We start from the raw sequence: 19,519 nt of genomic DNA, 5'->3' as shown, positions 1-19,519 counted from the left end.
TCAGATTACTTTCTGATTTCATTCAAATGTCTTTGAGTTATTAGGGTTCTCTAGTGTCTCCTTCAATTTCAGCATATCCAAAAATGAACTCATTGATTTCTTTCCCATCTGGATTTTTCTTCTTGATTCTTTTACTTTGCTGATGGTACCATACCATCCTTCACCCTCTGATCCAATGCAACACTTTGACCATTTTCAATTGCTTTCATTTTCCCACCTACATCCAGTTAGTTTATAAGTCCATTTGCCTTGATCTGTGGATCCATCCTTTCCTTTCTATTACCACACCCACAGCTCTAAGTCAGTCGCTTATCATCCCCTTGTGGAATATTGCAGTGATCTCCAAACTGACTTCTGTTGTTTGTCTCTTATCCCTCCAACCCATCCTTTACATCTCCACTCAATTATTTTCTAAAAGAGAAGTGTATCATTTCTCCCCTGCTCAGAAATCTAAGATGAACAATTTTTTAAAAGCCAAAACTCTTTAATGACATTCAAGACTCTTCTTCATTTACTCCCAGCCTACTGTGTTGGTCTCATTGCCTTTCTAACCCCACCATTACCTTCATTATCCCTGCACATGTATGCATTTTTCCCAGATTTATTATGACCTCCCTCTAATTCCATCTATCTGGTGAAATCCAAATAACCCTTCAAGGCCTAGTTCAAATACCCCTCCTTTTATGGAAAGGTGCTCGAGCACCCGGCAAAAGCAATCACTCCTTCCTGCTCTCATAACGTTTTGTTTATATCCTTATATCCTTGTCCTCAGTCAGGTTCCCAGAAGAAGATGCTGAGAGGAAGGTTTGTACTTAGGGGGGTTTTACTTAGGGGGGTGTTCCAGAAGAGAGAGACTGGCAAGTGAATGAGGGGAGTGGGACAGGGAAAGAGAAGAGACAGAGCATGTGTGAGACAGTGTGAGACTAGGCAAGAGTCCAGGAACAGTCGCTCAGCCTGATCTGGTGGGACATTAACTGAAGTCCTTCTCTAAGGCAAAGGGAACTGGGCTTTTTTATTCCCACATTGAGCACTCACTGCTAGGAATTAGGCTCCCCAGCACTTGCTGCTCTCTAAATATGTACCTTGTACCCAGGGGCAGCCACTAAAGAAGAGCCATAGGTGCAGCCCAGTGGAAGCAAAACCTGTCAGCCGATGGAGGGGCACAGAAATGGAGAAAGGGACCCCTGAACATCTGGGAGGAGGGCAGACAGTGTCAGCTCTGCTCCTTAGTATAGTCTGCCTTGTTTCCACCTAAGCACTTCCCAGCCTCTGGATGGTAAACCATCAAGGAGTGGAGGCCCCTTTTTAGTCATCCTTTTGTCCCCACAGCACAGAGGATATGACTTTGCACCTGGGAGGTGCTTAAATAGCATTTGTTGTTTTGAAATGAATATTCCTTTCCTAGGTCTTACGGAAGGAGAAGGCAATGGCAACCCACTCCAGTACTCTTGCCTGGTAAATCCCATGGACAGAGGAGCCTGGTGGGCTGCAGTCCATGGGGTTGCAAAGAGTCGGACACGACTGAGTGACTTCATTTTCACTTTCATGCATTGGAGGAGGAAATGGCAACCCACTCCAGTGTTCTTGCCTGGAGAATCCCAGGGACGGGGGAGCCTGGTGGGCATCCGTCTATGGGGTCACACAGAGTCGGACATGACTGAAGTGACTTAGCAGCAGCAGGAGCAGCAGGTCTTATGGAACATTTTGCTACTACTAATCATACAGCTGAGATTTTTTTTCCTCCTAGCTGGTTTTAGCTCAATAATAGAAGATATGACTTTTGGGGTTTCAAAATCTAAGGTTCAACTTTTCACCTTGTGCTTTTCTTCCTGGAGCAACAACTTGCTCAGCATATCTCTCCCTAAATTCCAAGACAGACTGCTTGCTCTACTCAGTCAAGACTGCCAACCCAAGAAACATTTTTGAAAGATCACAGTCAACATCACTGCCAAGAGAAGAGGTTCTTGGCACACGAAGAACCTAGTTCAATATGAGATGCCAGATGGTGATTTCAACTTCAGCTAAATTCCTGCTGAAAAAAAGTGTTTGAACTGCAGATGAGAAAAGCTTCTATGACAAATTTCCAAGTGTTAGAAGCTTCAGAGGGAAATGGCAAGTGTTGATATAGCCCCCTCCCAACTGCATGCACACACACCATAGAACTACTACCTGCATCTGGTAACTAAGATTCCTACAAAGATGACTTTGCTTAAGAAGACTGTCAGCCCTGATATGATTTTTTTTTTTTTTTTTTTACTATTTAAGTATATTATCCAAATCCATTAAAAGAAAATACTGTCTTTCTATATGCAGTGTTTTTTCAAAGGATATGTCCCTTTAGCATCTGCTGTGAACTTTTTTGGTATCTGGAGGCAATTCTTTCCTTTCCACCAGTAACTCCATTATTAAGGCAATTAATAAACAGTATGTCTCCCCTCTCTGAATGCTTTCACATTACAAAGGATGTGTGTGAAGTATAAATTGGTGGTGCTCTGCCTGGATGCCCCTGGGTCTCTGACTGACTGCTGCAGAAGGTAGAAAACTCAGCACCTCTGACTCAAGTCAGGGCTAACTCTGAGGTGCAGTTTATGCTCCAGAACTTCACTCAGGATTAGGCTGAGGCTGGGACTTTGCCTGCAGTTGTACCCTTGGCTGACTTCTCTTCTACTCTCCCTGTCTTGTTCTTCCTTTCCTCCTTAACCCTCCCCTACAGGCTTCTCCTAGAGCATTTCTTTAAAAGGCTCATGCACACAAATCCTTATCTCAGGGTTTGCTTTTGGGGAACTGACCTAAAATTCTGGGCAGTAGAAAACTTCAAGGCATTTGTGCAAATAGAGGGAAGACAGTTTTTGTTTTTGTCTGGAACAAGGAATGTATATATGCATACTTCCTTTATTAATCAAAGTATCAGAAGGAAATAGTGGATAAACTAAAATTAGGTATTTGGAGAACAGTTAATAAAGGGACTACTTACAAAAGGGTGAGCTGAGTGCACAGAAGCAAGGATAGTACCTTCCTGGAAGCTGATACCAGAGGGCACCATTACCAACTCTTGGCTTCACTGGCAGAACTGGTGACAGAGCATTGTGTAAAAATGGCTGTGCCACAGAGGCTGTGACCTTAAGGGATGCAGCCAGCCTACAGAGACCCTAGAGGTGGCAGCAGGCTGAGTAAATACCCCAACCTCATGTTCTTTCCTCCATCCAATCATTTGCCATTGACCCCATCACCCAAACCTAACAGGATGCTAGGTGCAAAGGAGACTCTAATACAGCACATCTCAGTTGGCTTCTTAGGGAACAGAACAAGTAGAGGAGACAAAGCGGGCATTTGGAAGGACAAACAGGCACATCTACCTACCTATTCTCTCTCTCTCTCTCTATCTCACACACACACACACACACACACACACACACACACACACACACACTTTGCTCTGTGACCAGATACACATAAACAGGCACTCATTTTTTCCCCTGCTTTTCTAGTCCCCTGATCCCCTTTTATTTGTACTTTGGGGGATCCAGAAATAGGTTGCATGATGTGTGTGGGGGTGGTGGGGAGGCAGTAGGAAACTTCTCAATAATACAGAAATCAGACAAAGTGCTTTTTTGTTAAAGCTTTGAGCATGGCATCTGGACATCTCATCATAATCCCAAAACCTCATCTCCAAGATGACATTTTTTTTTTTTTTTGCAGATTGAAATATGACTCCTAGAACTCACTGCCATAAGATTTATCATCACATTGACCTTAGTATTCTGGTGTGAAGAGGTCTAGATTATATCTTTAGAGAACCATGCATATTTAGTCCTAATTGAAAACAAAATGCAAATCAAAGATTTATGTTGTTTTTGGTAATGAAGGATCTAATTGCTCTCTCATCAATCCAGGTGCAAAAGATGCCCTCATTATTCGGTTTACTCCCAAATGTCCTCATTATTGGAGGCGACACTCTCTTCCTGTTGGTCTCATTTTCTGTATTTGAAATGGTCGTTTTCCCTGCATTCAGCTTTGACTCAGTTCCAAATATAAAACACTGCAAAATGTGCAGAGTGGAAGACAAAGATCACCCAGTTGTTTCAAAGCCTTCGAGATTAATCATGGAAAACAACATGGGATGCTGGCAGGAGCTGATGTGGGCAGGAGGAAGGCTGGAGGATGGAGTGCACCCCTCCCACTCATCCCTGGAGGACAGGCACACACAGCAGTGATTACCTTCCGGGCCTCCAGCCCTCCCTCTCTGAGTCCCCTACCGGTGTAGGTACAGCTGAGCAGAAAACAGGTAGGTGGTGGGGCAGGTGTTAACAAATGGCCTACAAGGTTGTCATCTCTAAGTGTTAGAATAGGGCGCACTGGGCTATTTTCTTCTGAAATTTTGTTTTTTAAAATACTTTTAGGCGTCCAAAGGTTTTAGAGGGTGGTGGTTTTTAAGAATATTTTAAAACTGTGTTTCATTCCAAGAAAGTGGTTTGTATCACCCATGAACCTGCATAGGAGAGAGTGTGCATGTGGATGAGCCTCACCCAGGGGACTGATACATGATCTTGAGCAAATCACCAAGCCCTCCTGAACACAGGCTCCTCATCACAACAAGGTGTTGAGTGGGATGAATAAGAACTCTCGTCTTGTTCTAACATTGCACTCCCTGAAACAACAACCACCAGCTGTAGGCAGCTAGTCTGAGTGGAGACGAGCTGCAAAATACACACTAGATTTCAGACTTAGTACAGACACTTATGTAAATCATATCATTCATAATTTTTATATTGACTACATGTTAAAATGATAATATTGAGCATATATTGAGTTAAATAAAATATAAAAATTTTACTTGTTTATTTTTATGTTAAAAATATGGCTACTAGAAATTTTTGAATTACACATGTAGCTCACCTTCTTTCAACAGAACTGTTTTATTCATTAAAAAAAAATTTTTTTTTTTTTAATGTTTCTGGATTCTCATTTCTTTTGTGTGTGCCTCAAATCTAGAAAACTTAAGTTCTCTTGCTTGGGGAAAAATGTTATATCATTTTCCATTCAAAGGTCTCTTTCTTTAAAGAAAAAAAAAGGTAGAGATTTCATGTCATGATGACTGAATGTTTAAGAGAGTGTGAGGTGAAGGAATACCAATGGCTCTTAAATTAGAAGTTCAATCTCTTCTACTTTGAAGGAAACTGTGTCAGTCTTTAGACCTTACATCTTTAGAATAGTAGAATATTTCCCTAAAACATGTCTTCCTTCTGCGCATGAACTGCTGGGTCAAACAAAGAACAGTGGACAGAGACAGGGCATCAAATATGTCTTTGAACTGATAATTTGGGCGGAAAGAGTAGCAGAGGGGAGCTGCAGAGGCACTTATGAGCACAGTGGGAGGAGGGTCGCTTGTCTGGAGACAATGAAGATACATACGTTTGCGTGGATCAAGTAGGGTCTTGAATATCAGGAAGAAGATCTAGGACTTGATATGAAAGGCAATGGGCTGCCTGACTTGATAGAAGACATGTTTTAGGGAAATCACTCCTCTCTTCTCTGTTACGCTATGTACATGTGTGTCCCCAGCTCTAGGACCTGACTAGAGTCCAGTACCACCTCACAGAGTTCCCTCACTCTCTCCTGTGGGCAGAGTTTTGCCTCCCCAAGACACAGTAACACATTCCTCAAGGGTAAGGACCAGGGCTGAGGTTTCTTTTGAATACCTCTTGACTCCCAGGAGAGTTGTGGACATGGAATAGGTGTTTAATGCTTACTTTTAAAACAATAATCTTTACAATAGCCATGACATGAAAGCAACCTAGATGTCCACTGACAAATGAATGGATAAAGAAGTTGTGATACATATATACATACAATGGAATATTACTAAGCCACAAAAAAGGAACGAATTTGAGTCATTTAAACTGAGGTGAATGAACCTAGAGTTTGTTATATAGAGTGAAGTAAGTAAACAAAAACAAAAACAAATGTCATATATTCACGCATATATATGGAATCTAAAAAAAATGGTACTAATGAACTTATTTGCAGGGCAGCAATGGAAACACAGACGTAGAGAACAGATTTGTGGACACAGTGGGGAAAGAGAGTGTGGGATGAATTGAGAGAGTAACATTGAAACATACACATTACCATATGTAAAAATAGATAAGCAATGGGAAGTTTCTGTATAACACAGGAAGCTCAACAGAGTCCTCTGTGACAACTTAGAGGGATGGGACAGGTAGGGTGGGGTGTCAGGAAGGCTCAAGAGAGGGAGTATATGTATACTACTGGCTTATTCACATTGTTGCATGGCAGAAACACAACAACATTGTAGAACAATTGTCCTCCAATTAAAAATAAGTTATTTTTGTTGAATGAGGGAAGATGAAGAGAGCATTCTAATTCCTAATGTACACATTAGGAAATGTAAATGTAAATCTGTTTGTTTTCTTTATGGCACAAATGTGCACAAATGTAAATCTGTTTGCTTTCTGTCTCTTTCCCATCCCTCTTCTGTGTATTTCTTGTTTCTTGCTGGCATATTCTTGGGTTCTTACCATCAATATTTTGTCATGCAAACTCGTGGTCTTTGACTTGTAAGTCTGGAACCCAGATTTTCCCCTTCTTCCCTTCACCACCCATTTCCTTAGGCCTTTGGGGAGAGGGTGATGTCCTTTTCACCCAGACAGTCCCTGGGTTGGATTATTACTGATAATCTGCTTTATATACTTGGCCCTCTCTGATGCAGCTCTGCTGCTTACACAAACACTGTCCTGATTAGTTCAGGCCATCAGAGAAACAGAAAAGACACCAAGTGTAGAAGGAGCTGGGAGTTACCACAGAGTGACAGGAGAATTTTAGTTTAGGTTTTTTGTTTGTTTTTACTATTCTGCGATTATGAAATAACATAAAGCCAACTATGACTTTGAGGGAGAGTACACAGTTTGGTTAGAGCTGTTGCCTTTCCTTAATCAGAAAAAGATAACTCTGCAGATTCCAGGACATTTATGAAGTTTGAATCTCCCACCCCTACTCCCTCTTTTAATTAACTTCTGTTATCTTGACTCTAAATTAATCATTACAGAGTTACTGCAGGAAGACACAAAGAATAACTTTCTTTTCCCTGGACTATTATTTAGTTAACTTTTTACAGCTTTTTAACAATCTAAGAAAGCCAATCCAGTACTGGAAAAGGTAGCAGAAAGCCATTGGGAAGTGTCGACTACAAAAACTTTAAGGTCCCTGAACAAGGCTCTTCTTAAAGTGAGAGCTGATATCAGTGGCAATAAACTGCAAGAGATAAGGAATGTGGTTTGTGAAGGGTATTAACTCTGGGTAAACATTTACACTTCTTTTCATTTTTTTCTTACATTGCATATAATATAGAGTTGATGCTTGGCCACTGTTTCTGCTGTTATCTTTATTTTTTGTTTAACAGAGAAAAACTCAAGTGATAGCTTCTAAGGTAATTCCCTGCTTTCTTCCAGTGACTCAGTCTGGACAGAGACTTACCTTTCACCCTGTGCAACCTAAATTGCAGGCGCATTGTGTTAAATGATCTTCATTGGCAGGATTGTTATTGCAAAGCTACACCATGAAGTAGCCATGCTGCACACTTTCCCCTCCTTTGTAGCGAAGCTGGAAATAGTGTGTAATATTTAGCATTAACTCCACTCCATTTACTCCCCTTGTGAAAGAGTATCTTGTGGGTTTGAAATGACATAATCCCCACCAATTCTGAGTTTTCTCCATGGGGAACATCTCCTCAACCCCAAGAATCACTGCTGGAAATGAATGACAGTCTCATCCTTAAGGATTCTTGTAAGTTAAAAAGTGGTGCCTGGAAAAAAAAAAAAGAAGTGATGCCTGGGGAGAGAACTTGTATGGTGAGACTCTCATGGCAGAAACTCGATGAAACAAGAAAGAAAATTTTTTTTAATCTTATTTTATTGCATAGTTGATTTACAATGTTGTGTTAATTTCTGCTGTAGAGCAAAGAGATTCAGTTATACATACACATATATATGTTACATATGTATATATATTCTTTTTCATATTCTTTTCCATTATGGTTTATCACAGGATATTTAATACAGTTCCATGTGCTATACTTAGGACCTTGTTGTGTATCCATCCTATATATAGTAGTTTGCCTCTGTTAATCCCAAACTCCCAATCCTTCCCTCATTCACCCACCTCCCCCTTGGCAACCACTAGTCTGTTCTCTATGCCTGTGAGGTTGTTTCTGTTTCATAGATATGTTCATTTGTGTCTTATTTTAGATTCCACATATAAGTGATATTATATGGTATTTGTCTTTCTCTTTCTGACTTACTTCACATAGTATGATAATCCCTAGGTCCATTCATTTTATTTCATTCTGGAAAAAACCCAAAAAACTCTTCATTCTTACCTTCTAAGAGTGTTGGCTGTTTTAGTCCCCAGTGAACATATTCTCTTATTTATAACATGACATTTATGTAAGGGTTTTGGTAACAGGTTAGCTCTTCCCATAACAAACAGTGTGTATGTATGTTATGTAATTATTACTGGACTGAACAACCATGCATAAAGTACATGAGTGTGTGTGTGTGTGTGTACATGTTTGCCCAAGACTGTTACAGAGAGGGGAGAGAGGAGCATGAACCTCTCCTTTTTCTTATTCTGCATGTGCATGTGTTGAGGGAATAGCATTTGGTTTCTAAATTAAAGCTGATCTGTATAAAACAAACAACCTCCAAACTTTATTTTCAGTTATCTGTCAATTCATATTAAGTTGTAAGAAATAATACAGAGAGGTTCCTTACAGACCATTTCCCCAATTTTCCCCAATGATAACATTTTGCATAATTGTAATATAATGTCACAACCTGGAAAATGACATCAAAACAATCCTAGGGCCTTATTCAAATGCCACCAGATTTATGCCCACTTGTTCCTGTGAGTGTATATTTAGTTCTGTGCAATTTTGTCACAAATGTGATCTGCTTTTGAATCCTAGATCTGCCAACTAGCTGTGTGGTCCTGAGCAAGCTCCTTAACTTCTCTGGGACCTGGTTTCCTCATTTGCAAATGGATGGAATAACGTTTGGCTCCTAAAGGTGTTGTGAGGATTAGGTAAAATCATTCCGGTCAAGTTTCCAGCACACTGGATTCTCAAAAATGCTAGTTTCTTCCTGTTTACCCCTTGTTCTTTCAGTAGCAAGGGAACATTCTCCAGTTTCCAGGTGAAATAACCAGGCTGGTGGGTTATACTAAATCAGGCGGCTCCTTCTTCAAGAGTAACGCATATAACCTTGCAGCCCAGAGAGAAAAGTGGTGTCACCTCCGGCCCACCTCCAACGCCTCTAAGCCCGGACCGGAGTCGGGTTAGCCTCCAGATCAGAAGTGTAGAGATGCGGGAAGTGAGAAGCAGAGACTCTGGGGGAGACCCTGGAGTAAGGGTAGGAGGGAGGAGGTGGTAAATACCGAGCAATCACAGGCCTGAGAAATACAGACTCCAAGGAGTTTCCCTCCGGTGTGGCTAGTGACAGAGGGTTGGATGCAGCCACAGAAGGACATGGTGCAGGTGCGGAAGCCAGTCTAGACCCGGTAGGAGGGTCGCACTCACTGGATAGGGTTCAGTCTAGCCTGGAGCTCTTTAGCCTCCCGGGACCCTTTTTCAATGACCGCCAATGGGCGCTCGAGGGCCGAGAAATCCAGGCCGCCTGGGGCAAAAGAGGCACCTGAATCTCCATCTTACGGTCCCCACGGGCTGGAGGCGGGCCCTTTCCCCGACACGTAGACTTTGCTGGTCGGGTGTCCTCGGCACGGAGGGGTGTGTGCACGAGTTTCTGGAAGGAAGGGGCAGAGGGTCGACTTCAGGTCGCTGACCTGCCCCACCCGCGTCCCAGCAAGCCCCGGACTTTCCGAGTTCAGATCTCCGCGGCGACTGCCCCAGCGGTCGAGACCGAACTCCTCCGGGCTTCGGCCACACGAGGAGCAGTCCCCGTGGAGGGAGGGTGGGGGACTGACTCCGAGAGGGCCCGGGCGGCGCCCAGCGCTCCTCCCTCGGCGGCCCCAGCTGCGCGGGCCGCGGAGGAGGAGTCGCGCCCGGGCCGGCGTCGCCCTGGCTCCTCCTCCCCGCGCGGGCCTGGCCCTTCCTCCCCGCCGTCCAACGCTTCGGGTTGCCGCGGCGGAGCCGGGAACCGAGCGCTCTGGGTGCGGCCGTCTAGCTGCCACCGCCGCCGCCGCCTCCGAGTCCCGAGTGCCCCCGCGGCCATGGTACCCGCGGCGGCGCCGGGCGCCTGAGCTCCGGGACGCGGTAAGCGCGCCGCCGGCTCCCGGGGACCCCGGTCCCGCGGCCTGGGGGGTGCTTGGAGGCCTCGTGCTGCCCCCGCGCCGTCGGCGAGGCCCTGCGCGCCCGGGCAGCCCCGGCATCGGGACAGGCTGGGGATCCCTCTCCGGGGCTGCAGCCGGGTGGTGGCTGTCGCAGCGAGGAAGCGGGTGGCCAGGCGGCCGGCTCGGACCCGGGCGTTAGCGGAGAACCAGGCGGGGAGGGGGCGGCGTTGGAGGCGGAGGAGGGGCCGGTCCCGGAGCGCGGGCGGCGGGGGCGGGTCGGCGGGCGGGGAGGATGCGCGCCGCAGTCCCCGGGAGCCGCGCTTTTGTGAGCTCTGGCCCCTTACATATGGAAATGACGCTCGCGCTGGTCCCCATTCGCGTCCTTTTGAAGGACGCCCGCCGGAACCCCGGCGCCGGCTGCGAAGTATTGTCCGGCTACTGGAGCCCTAACAAAGCGTCCTCCCCCGCTTTGCAGAGCACTGGAGGCAGCGGCCGGCTGTGCGGGCGCAACGGAGAGGCCGACAGAAGGTAAGCGAGGACGGCGGGGGCCGACGGAGCTGCTGCTTCTAGACACAATGGGGTTCCTGAGGTGTCCGGGGGTGGCGATAGGCAGGCGGGTCGGGGGCGCATCTCCATCACGAGTTGCGGGGCACCTGGGCGGCGCACCCGCGCTCCGGCCTCACTTCGCCCTCCGCCAGCACCGCAGTTCAGCCGAGGTTGGGCACCTCCGCACCCTGCAGGGTCCCCGCCCGCACCGCCGGCTGAAAGCGGCTACTGTGCGCAGGTCCAGGACCAGACTCGAATCCTGGAGGGAGCAGAAAGGGTGGTGGTTCTGTGGCCTTGTGCCACCCAGGCAGCACTGTGACTGCGAAATTGAAGGGAAACCTTCCTGGAGGACCCCGAGGTGTTAGTCTGAACTGAGTCGCGGGGAGCTGTTTGGTCAAGTGGGAATTTTAGAAGGTGTGAGTGATCAGTGCATAGAGAAAGACTCCCCGTGCGACTGCTAAGAAAACGGGAAGAACAAAATGACGCTCGGTTTATTGCCTGAAACCCTTGACCGCCAGACCTACGGAATGAAGTGTGGAGTGTAGCCGGAGAAGCTTCCAGGGTTCCAGAGGGTGGGCTGCTGCAGCTACCAAACCGGTCCCTGACAAAAGGACAAGGCTGATGGAGACAGTTTACTGCTGAAAGCTCTTTCTGTGAAGTTGAAAGAGATAGAGATAGGAAGGGGCGATTTCCCAGCCTCAACTCTGACAAACCCAGGCTTAAGTGTAAATGAAATGGGAGCTGGAAAGATTGTGCCACCACGTACCTTGTTTCTAGACAGCTTAGCTATTATGGGATCATCTCCTTTCTTTACTTGACTGGGGCAGATTCCTTCCTGGTGTTGAGGAACTCCTGACATAAGCTTGTCATAGAAATTAACTCCTGGATTTGTGAAATCAAAATGAATCACCATCGTTGTGACTGAGGTGATAGCTTTTTTAGGATTAGAATCCAAATAAAGTCCACAGAGGCACTCAGGCTAAGCTTCTGAGACCAGGGAGGGTTCTCAATCCAGACCCCTAAAATACATTAACATAAATTTCTATGTTTACTTTTTTCCAGAGACTTAACAGTCTGCAAGGACATGTTTGTTTGTTTCACTGTCAGTTTAATTTTGAGTCTTCTTTGGTGGCTAGCATGTTGGTAATTGACCTGAAATATTGGCAGGTTTTGCTCTGGAGTTGAAAAGGGCTGTGAAAATTCCCAGACTGTTTGTAATAGTGACATGACAGGCTGGCTGACAAAACAGTTTATTGTGGTCTCCTCAGCTGTTGTCAGTGTCCTCAAAGAGGTGAGGTGAACTGCTGGGGAGTTTCTTGGCAGATTTGTTTATTTTCAGCTGGTTTCTGGTGATTCCTTAGAGGAAAGCGTTCTGAATTGCACTGTAGATAAAGGGTAGGAGTTACAGATGTTCCAAATGGGTTGGACATCAGCAAAGGTATTGCCAAGGCAGGAAGAGGCTTTATAGTGGGCAATGGGAAGGAAGCCATGACAGGCATGGTCTTTGCAGTCAAATGTCAGGATCAGTCATTTTTATAGGCATTTGCTCAGAATGCCATGGGTGTCTTTTTTCTTGTTCTTTTTTCATTTTAGATATGTGATGAGCCTTAATATCAAAAGATGTTAACTGTCACAGAGGCAGAGAATAGGGCTCCAGTGAATTTTGAACAGCCAATCTTAATAGGCAACATTTTTATCGTAAGTCAAATGTTGTTCAAATAAATTGTTTTAAATATCACTGCAAATGACTTTCTAAACTAACATTTTGCCAACCTTGATGCTTCTGTTTTATGTTGATAATGAAAATACATTTTATCAGTCTTATATTGATAAAGGGTTGGCACATTTAGTCAGAGCATTTTAGAACGATTCAAACAGCCCGCAGCCTTTTCAGGAGGTTTATTTTTATAGATGTCAATTCATTTGTAAGCCAATAAATTATGTGGTTTGAATTCTGGCTATTGAACTTACATCTGTTGGGCAGGGGCTTGTGGAGAGATTTACTGAAGCTTGCAAGAAGATATTTTTGTCCTATTCATAAATAAAATATAAATTTGAAAGATGGGAATATGCGAGTGAGCAACTTTATTTGAAATCAGGACACTTTTTTATTGCAGTTCATATCAGCAGTTAACCATTTGTTCAAACTTTTAGATGGAAAAATTACAAACTATTTATGATCTAATGCTCACTTAAAAAACAAAACTAGGAAAATATTGTTTATAGATATGAGAAGACAAGCACTATACTCCAGGGAGCCCTAGTTAGAGCTGCAGACATTCTAAATTAATTTAAGTAAAAGTGGCTCAAGAAGTGAAAGTTGTTACAAGCTATCTCTTTTAGGAGAGTCACAAACATGAACCTCTGTTTTCTACTTCTGAACTTTTACTTAGTAGCTGATTACAAGTTATTGAAGCTACCCTGTGCCAGGCTAATGATTTTATTCCTCCAGCCATCCTGAGTTAAGACTTGATTGGGTAATCCACCTAGCTATTAGGTTTAACAAAAGCTTACATCATTTCAGGAAAGTAAAATACTAAAGCCTATTATGTTTTAGAATAAATGCTAGTGGGATACCCTTAGTTAAATTTTTTTAAATTGTAGTTAGGAAAGTTTATTATTTTCTTTCTAATTTAATGTGATTTTTTCCACTGTGTGGTGACATTTAAGTTTTTGTGTTATATTTTTACATTCCGATTTTATTCTTGCTGATACTCTTGTGCTTTTAGTATCCAGCTAGAAGTGAGGTGCTATCGGAGCTGAGAGGAGACTCTCTGAGAGTAATTGGTTTGATGAGCAGCAGTTTTTGGCAGAAATATTCTACGTCAACACGTAAATGGGGGATGGGAGCGCATTGCTTTTTCTGTTAAGCTTCTGCTAAACTTAATTTTATTCTTGTCACTGTGTCATTTTATGCTGAAATTGGTCCAAAATGGAAATCTTTGCAACAAATTAAAGTGTTTGCAGAAAAGAGTGAGGAAAAAGAAACATTCTAGTTTGACCATTGGTATTATGAGGCTCTGACGTGCCAAACAGTGAAAGCAAAAGGCATGAATGGAAAGCTTAGCCAAAGCAGAGCTGGTCCATGTTCATCACTTTAGTTATAAAATAACTAAATTAGTAACTTAGTGGTCAGTGCCTGGGCTATGGACCCCCAACAGCTATGTCTGAACACAGATCTAAAAGCATCTATTATGATACTCACGGAAAGCTGCTGAGCCAAGAGGGCCATCCAGACATTCCTTGTAGCTGTTCAGCTGCTGAACCATCTGGAGGCGAAATAAAAGGCCTGGGCTAGGGATTCTGGCATTGTGCTCATTTATTATTTGGTTTTCTCTTGCCAGACTTTGTCCCCTTTTCACTCCTTTTGGCCAGAGCAGACCTTCCCTTTGGCTGGTCTGCCATTCTTACAAGCTCCTTTCTATACCTTGGATGCTGGAAAGTTCACAAGTTCATGAATCTATTTCATGCTGGCCTTATATTAGGGACTTCATTGTCCCATCCACACCTCCACCTTACACTTTCCAATCCCAGACGGCACTGTGATTTCATCAGCTGGAGTTGCCGAGGGGAGCACAATGACAGCGGTCTCTGATGGACATCCCTGTCAGGAACAGCACATCCTGGCAGCCTTGTTTTGAGTTATTTGGAAGGAAAATGCTCTGAATCTTTCTCATTTTGGGTGGTCGTTGGGTGGTAAATGTTATGATTAATGGCTTGGTGCATCTGCCTCTTATTTAAGCATCCCTGGTTAGGACTCCAAAATATTACCCACACTGGCTGCTTAATTCTAAAGGTGTCATAAAGGTTTCTGGTACTTTGATTGAAAAGGTCCAGGCTTGTGGCAGGCTTTATAAAACTGAAATTGTCCTTGGAAATTTGAGGGACAATTTATTACTCAAAACCCAACTTCCTTCATCTCTAAGTAAGATTCCTGTCACTGGTGAGTGTCAGCTGGGCTCTCACTCTGGAAAGCATTGAATTACACAGATTAGACATACTTGAAGTATTAACAATTATCTGTTTCTGGACTACACCCGTTATTGAAGACATAGGACTGTTCGTGCACATTTTTCTGTAAAAATGTATTTCTTCTTTGCCATAAATCCGAAAGCTACTTTAGAAAATAGAGAATGCTTATTCTGTGCATCCTTAGAGCCTCATAGGCTATGTGGTTGGTGGTGTTCAGTCACTAAGTTGTCCCTGACTCTCTGTGACCCCTTGGACTGCAGTACACCAGGCTTCCCTGTCCTTTACTATCTCCCAGAGTTTGCTCAGATTCATGTCCATTGCGGAGAAGGCAATGGCAGCCCACTCCAGTACTCTTGCCTGGAAAATCCCATGGACGGAGGAGCCTGGTAGGCTGCAGTCCAAGGGATCGCGAAGAGTCGGATATGACTGAGCGACTTCACTTTCACTTTTCCCTTTCATGCACTGGAGAAGGAAACGGCAACCCACTCCAGTGTTCTTGCCTGGAGAATCTCATGGACGGTGGAGCCTGGTGGGCTGCCGTCTATGGGGTCGCACAGAGTCAGACACAACTGAAGCTACTTAGCATGTCCATTGAGTTGGTGATGCTATCTAACCCATACTTATTCAATAAATGAATCAAAGGATGTAGAGAGGAAGGAACCCCACTCCTCCTCATTCCAATTTGGAGAAGTTTTTGGCCACCAGGTATTCCATGATGGTTTCTAGTGCTTGGTACCATACAGCTGGTTAATACATAAAAGTGGAGATGAGAGATTTGTCAATGATACCGTACCAAAGGTCCCATTCATGTGTTCTGTGTGCCTGTGTAAGGCTGACAAATAGTGTATTTTAGAGTCATACCAGAGTTCAAGTCCCAGGCCCATGGACAATTTTAGTGTTAAATCATTGGACAAGTAGCTTAACTTTGCCAGGCCCCGATTTCTACATATTAAATGGGAATATGATATCTACTTTAAAGAATTAGGAGGATTAAATGAGATCATTTAGGTGAAGTACCCAGCATGGGCCAGACTTATAGTAAATTCTCAGAAGTTAAAAGAAAAACAAAAAATCTTCTGAGCTCTCAACTATAGTTCAGCCTTTCTGCTTTTGTTTGACATTAAACTTATCAATAATCTGCCTTTGAAGATTGAGGAAGCCCTGAACATTACCTACTGCCGTTACCATTTAGTAATATATTGCTTATATGCATAATACGCCCCCCACCTGTTCTTGCTTTCTAGGGTATTCCACATCTCCTGTTTTGATTTTTGGAAGGCAGGGCTATGGCCAGTTGATGTATATAAGTTACCCCTCTTCAGTTTACCTCTCCTTTGTAAATTGCAGCTATTTTCTTGGTTGTTTTCTCAGTTACCCTCTTGTACCAATTTCCTCTGGGATTAGCTGCTCTTGCTTGCCATATTTAACACTCAAAACAACCTTCCAGCTGGGTATTATTATTCTCATTCTCTAGACAAGGGAACTTGGGAAAGTATTCTAGTACAGATCTTCCTCCAAAATCATATCCTGTAACAACAAAATGCAGCTGAAGTTTGTGAATCCTTAATTACTAACTTGTAGAATCAAACTTAAGATGGACTCCATGGTGCAGTTTGGCAGTGAGTGCTTACCTTCAGCTTACGCTTAGTTATGTCTTCTTGTGGAAGAAATAGGTGTTTCAAATTCTTTGTATGCTCATTTCTATAATGTTCATTCAGGGTAAATTTCCTTGCAAGGTATCTTGTATACTAACTCCATGATGTTTACTGAGTCCCTGGTATGAAGAATAGACTGTACTAAGCATTGGGAAGCTAGAAAAGAAACTGAAATCATGGACCTTGCCGTTAAAGAAATTTCTGCCAAATGAGGAGAAAAATAATTCTTGCACATGAAATAACTGATGAACATTTGGGGAATAATATCAACCAGTAAAAACGCCTTTTGTGCCAGAAGAGTACTGACAACTTGTCACCATATGTAACATCTTTTGGATGTTTCCATATGATCATTTGTTCTGCAGGGGTGGGGCTGTTTTTCCTGTTAAGTCAAAAGAATGTTTTACTGAGCACAGTGCTTGGGAAGGAGGGAGATGAAATAAAGAGATAAAAAAGGAAAATTGCTATGAGATGAAAGGTTTGAATTAGTGAATATCCAATGACTTTGTAAAGAGCAGGGCCTGATAGCTTATCAGGTTCAAAGCCATGAATAAGACTGAGACTTCTTAGTACATTGTGAGGTGTTTTTTCTTTTTAAATTGAAGTACAAATGAATTTATTTACAAAACAGAAACAGACTCACAGACTAGAAAACAAATATAGTTACAGTTGCCAATGGGTGAATAAACTCAGATACACATAACTGTTGTGATTTTATGGTCTTCTTTCATTGGTTTAGATGGACAAGTTTCCACCCCTTAAAAGTAATTTTTAAAAGGGGAAGTGTTAGAGTTCTTTCACTTTTGCATTTTTAAAAAATATGCAAAATCAGGAAGAAGCAGAATAGTCTAACTTTATGAAGTTGATCAGATTCTAGCCTAGGGACTTCCCTGGCAGTTCAGTGGTTAAGACTCCACACTTCCACTGCAGGGCTCTTGGGTTCGATCCCTGCCTGGGGAACTGAGATCCCACGTGCCACGGAAACTAGCCCCTCGACTATAGAAAGCAGCACCTTAAAAAAAAAGATGGCCAAAAAAATTAAAAATAAATAAAATTTAAAAAATTCTAGCCCAGGGGACTGTAAAACTCAGAGACTAAGTCTGAGAGCTGTGGCAACCTTGAAAATCCCAGGGCATCTTGGGGATTCTCAACAGATCTTAATTGATAATGAGGTGGGCAGATGCTAAGTGAATTTCATCAGCCAAGCTTTGGCATTGTCTTAATTCCTAACTTTTGCGCTCAGTTGCTCATTTGGGTCCAACTCTTTTGCAGCCTCGTGGACTGTAGTCTGCAAGCCTCCTCTGTCCATGGGGGTTTTCCAGGCGAGAATACTGGAGTGGGTTATAGCTTTGCCTAACACCTTGGTTGTTCCTTTCTGGTGTTTTGATGTTTATGTCACACTCTCAAGTTATTTTGTAAACATTTACGTGGTGATTAGTTAAGCCAACAGACCAACCCTGGGAAGGCAGCCAGAGCTAGCAGCACCATAATAGAGAAACTGATAATTAGGAGAGGAGACCTTGGAGACCAGGAGCCTGGAGCAGAACATTACCTCTCTCCCTTTAATGAGCAGCCCAGCTGTTTGATCCACCTTCTGAGTTCACTCAGTTCTGCTGAGACCCTTGGGATGGTTGTTCGCTCTGTGTTAGCTTGTCATGTTTTGAACAGTTGTCTGAGGAAAGAAGGCAACCCAGCCTAGAGCAGCACTGATGTGTTCTGGAAGGCTTGTTTATTTTCAGGTCTGGCTGTGTGCAACATCTTAATGTGTGTGGTCCCGTGATTGTAAAGTGCAAGTGAAGTCTCTCAATCGTGTCCAACTCTTTGGGACCCCATGGACTGTAGTCTACCAGGCTCCTCCATCCATCCATGGGATTTTCCAGGCAAGAGTACTGGAGTGGGTTGCCATTTCCTTCTCCAGGGGGATCTTCCCGACCCAGGGGTCGAACCTGGGTCTCCCACATTGTAGGCAGATGCTTTTTTACCATCTGAGCCACCAGGGAAGTCCTAAAGATCTGCCCTATAACATCTCCTCTAAGTTACAGTTTTCTGATCCAGGACTTGGTTTACTTAAATGTGTGCTTTTAAAAGTAGAATATTGGTGTGCCAGGGGCTAGCAGAGGAGAAATGGAGGGTTACTGCGGAGTGAGTGTAGAGTTTCAGTCATGTGAGACGGAAAAGTTCTAGAGAGCTGCTGTATAACAGTGCATATATAGTGAACAATATGCTACTGCACACTCAAAATTCTGTTAATAGAGTGGATTCCATGTTATTTTTTTATCCCAAGAAAAATTATATTGGCAAGATAAATACTTTATTTTTTTTTTAGGGTGCTGCTTTTTATAGTCAAGGGGCTAATGCTGCAAGTCATGTTTGAGATGGCTGAGGTCACCCTCTCAAGGGTATATATGTCTGTTGTGTTTGGCTTCCATTGCATCATGGTGAAGGTACCTTCAGATGCAAATGTTTCAGGCTTTCATTGGAAATCCCAACACAATAAAAGTGAATGATTATGCAAGCGGAAAACTGAGTTTCATTCTTCAGCTGGAAGGGACCTAGAATTTTACCATACATATTTTAACAAAAATGATTCTGAGAGTTACTGATGACTTTGTGTTTTCATGAATCCTGTGAAAGATGGAAAAATGGAAAGGCTGGAATTGGGGTGGGTCAGAGAGATGGAAGGCCTCTTCACCAGGAGTACAGAGGTGAGATGGTCTAGATTGTAGAGGGTCCTAAGATTCTGCATGATTCACATGTGGTCTGTGGCTCTTTCGAATCTCACTGTCTTTCTAAAAGACTGAAGTGGTGTTTTCCTCTTTCTCTAGGCAACTAGGCATTACCTAAATCTCCCTGGGGCTAAAGCAAGCCTCAGGGAATACTCTTCCTGTCATACTTCATGTAATTGCAGCAGTGAAGTTAATTGAGTTGCCATTTTTTGAGGAACTCATGTAAGAGTCATTTGTTCTCATGTAAACAGGGGTGGTTTTATATCAGACATGTTCACCCAGTGCCTCTTTGCTGCAGCCCTCTGGTCTGACTACAAA

At 43.5% G+C, this 19,519-nt stretch overlaps 1 protein-coding gene across 7 annotated transcripts in view; it reads left to right on the top strand.

Annotated features, from left to right (window-relative positions):
• Window positions 1-10,140: 10,140 nt before the first annotated feature.
• The window catches only part of NIN (ninein), a 103,364-nt gene continuing 93,985 nt past the window's right edge, over window positions 10,141-19,519 (top strand). For 6 of the 7 annotated variants that reach the window (XM_081511321.1, XM_081511319.1, XM_081511323.1 and 3 more), the window contains exons 1-2: window positions 10,141-10,285; window positions 10,778-10,830. The gene's annotated coding sequence lies outside the window, so the exon portion shown is untranslated. The remainder of the gene's footprint in view (window positions 10,286-10,777; window positions 10,831-19,519) is intronic. The other variant, XM_081511318.1, reaches the window with a different exon arrangement.

This window comes from Giraffa tippelskirchi, chromosome 7 (genome assembly GCF_054371585.1).
Source record: "Giraffa tippelskirchi isolate mGirTip1 chromosome 7, T2T-mGirTip1v1.2.pri, whole genome shotgun sequence".
Classification (NCBI taxonomy): Eukaryota; Metazoa; Chordata; class Mammalia; order Artiodactyla; family Giraffidae; genus Giraffa; species Giraffa tippelskirchi.
This window is presented reverse-complemented; position numbering and strand designations above follow the sequence as displayed.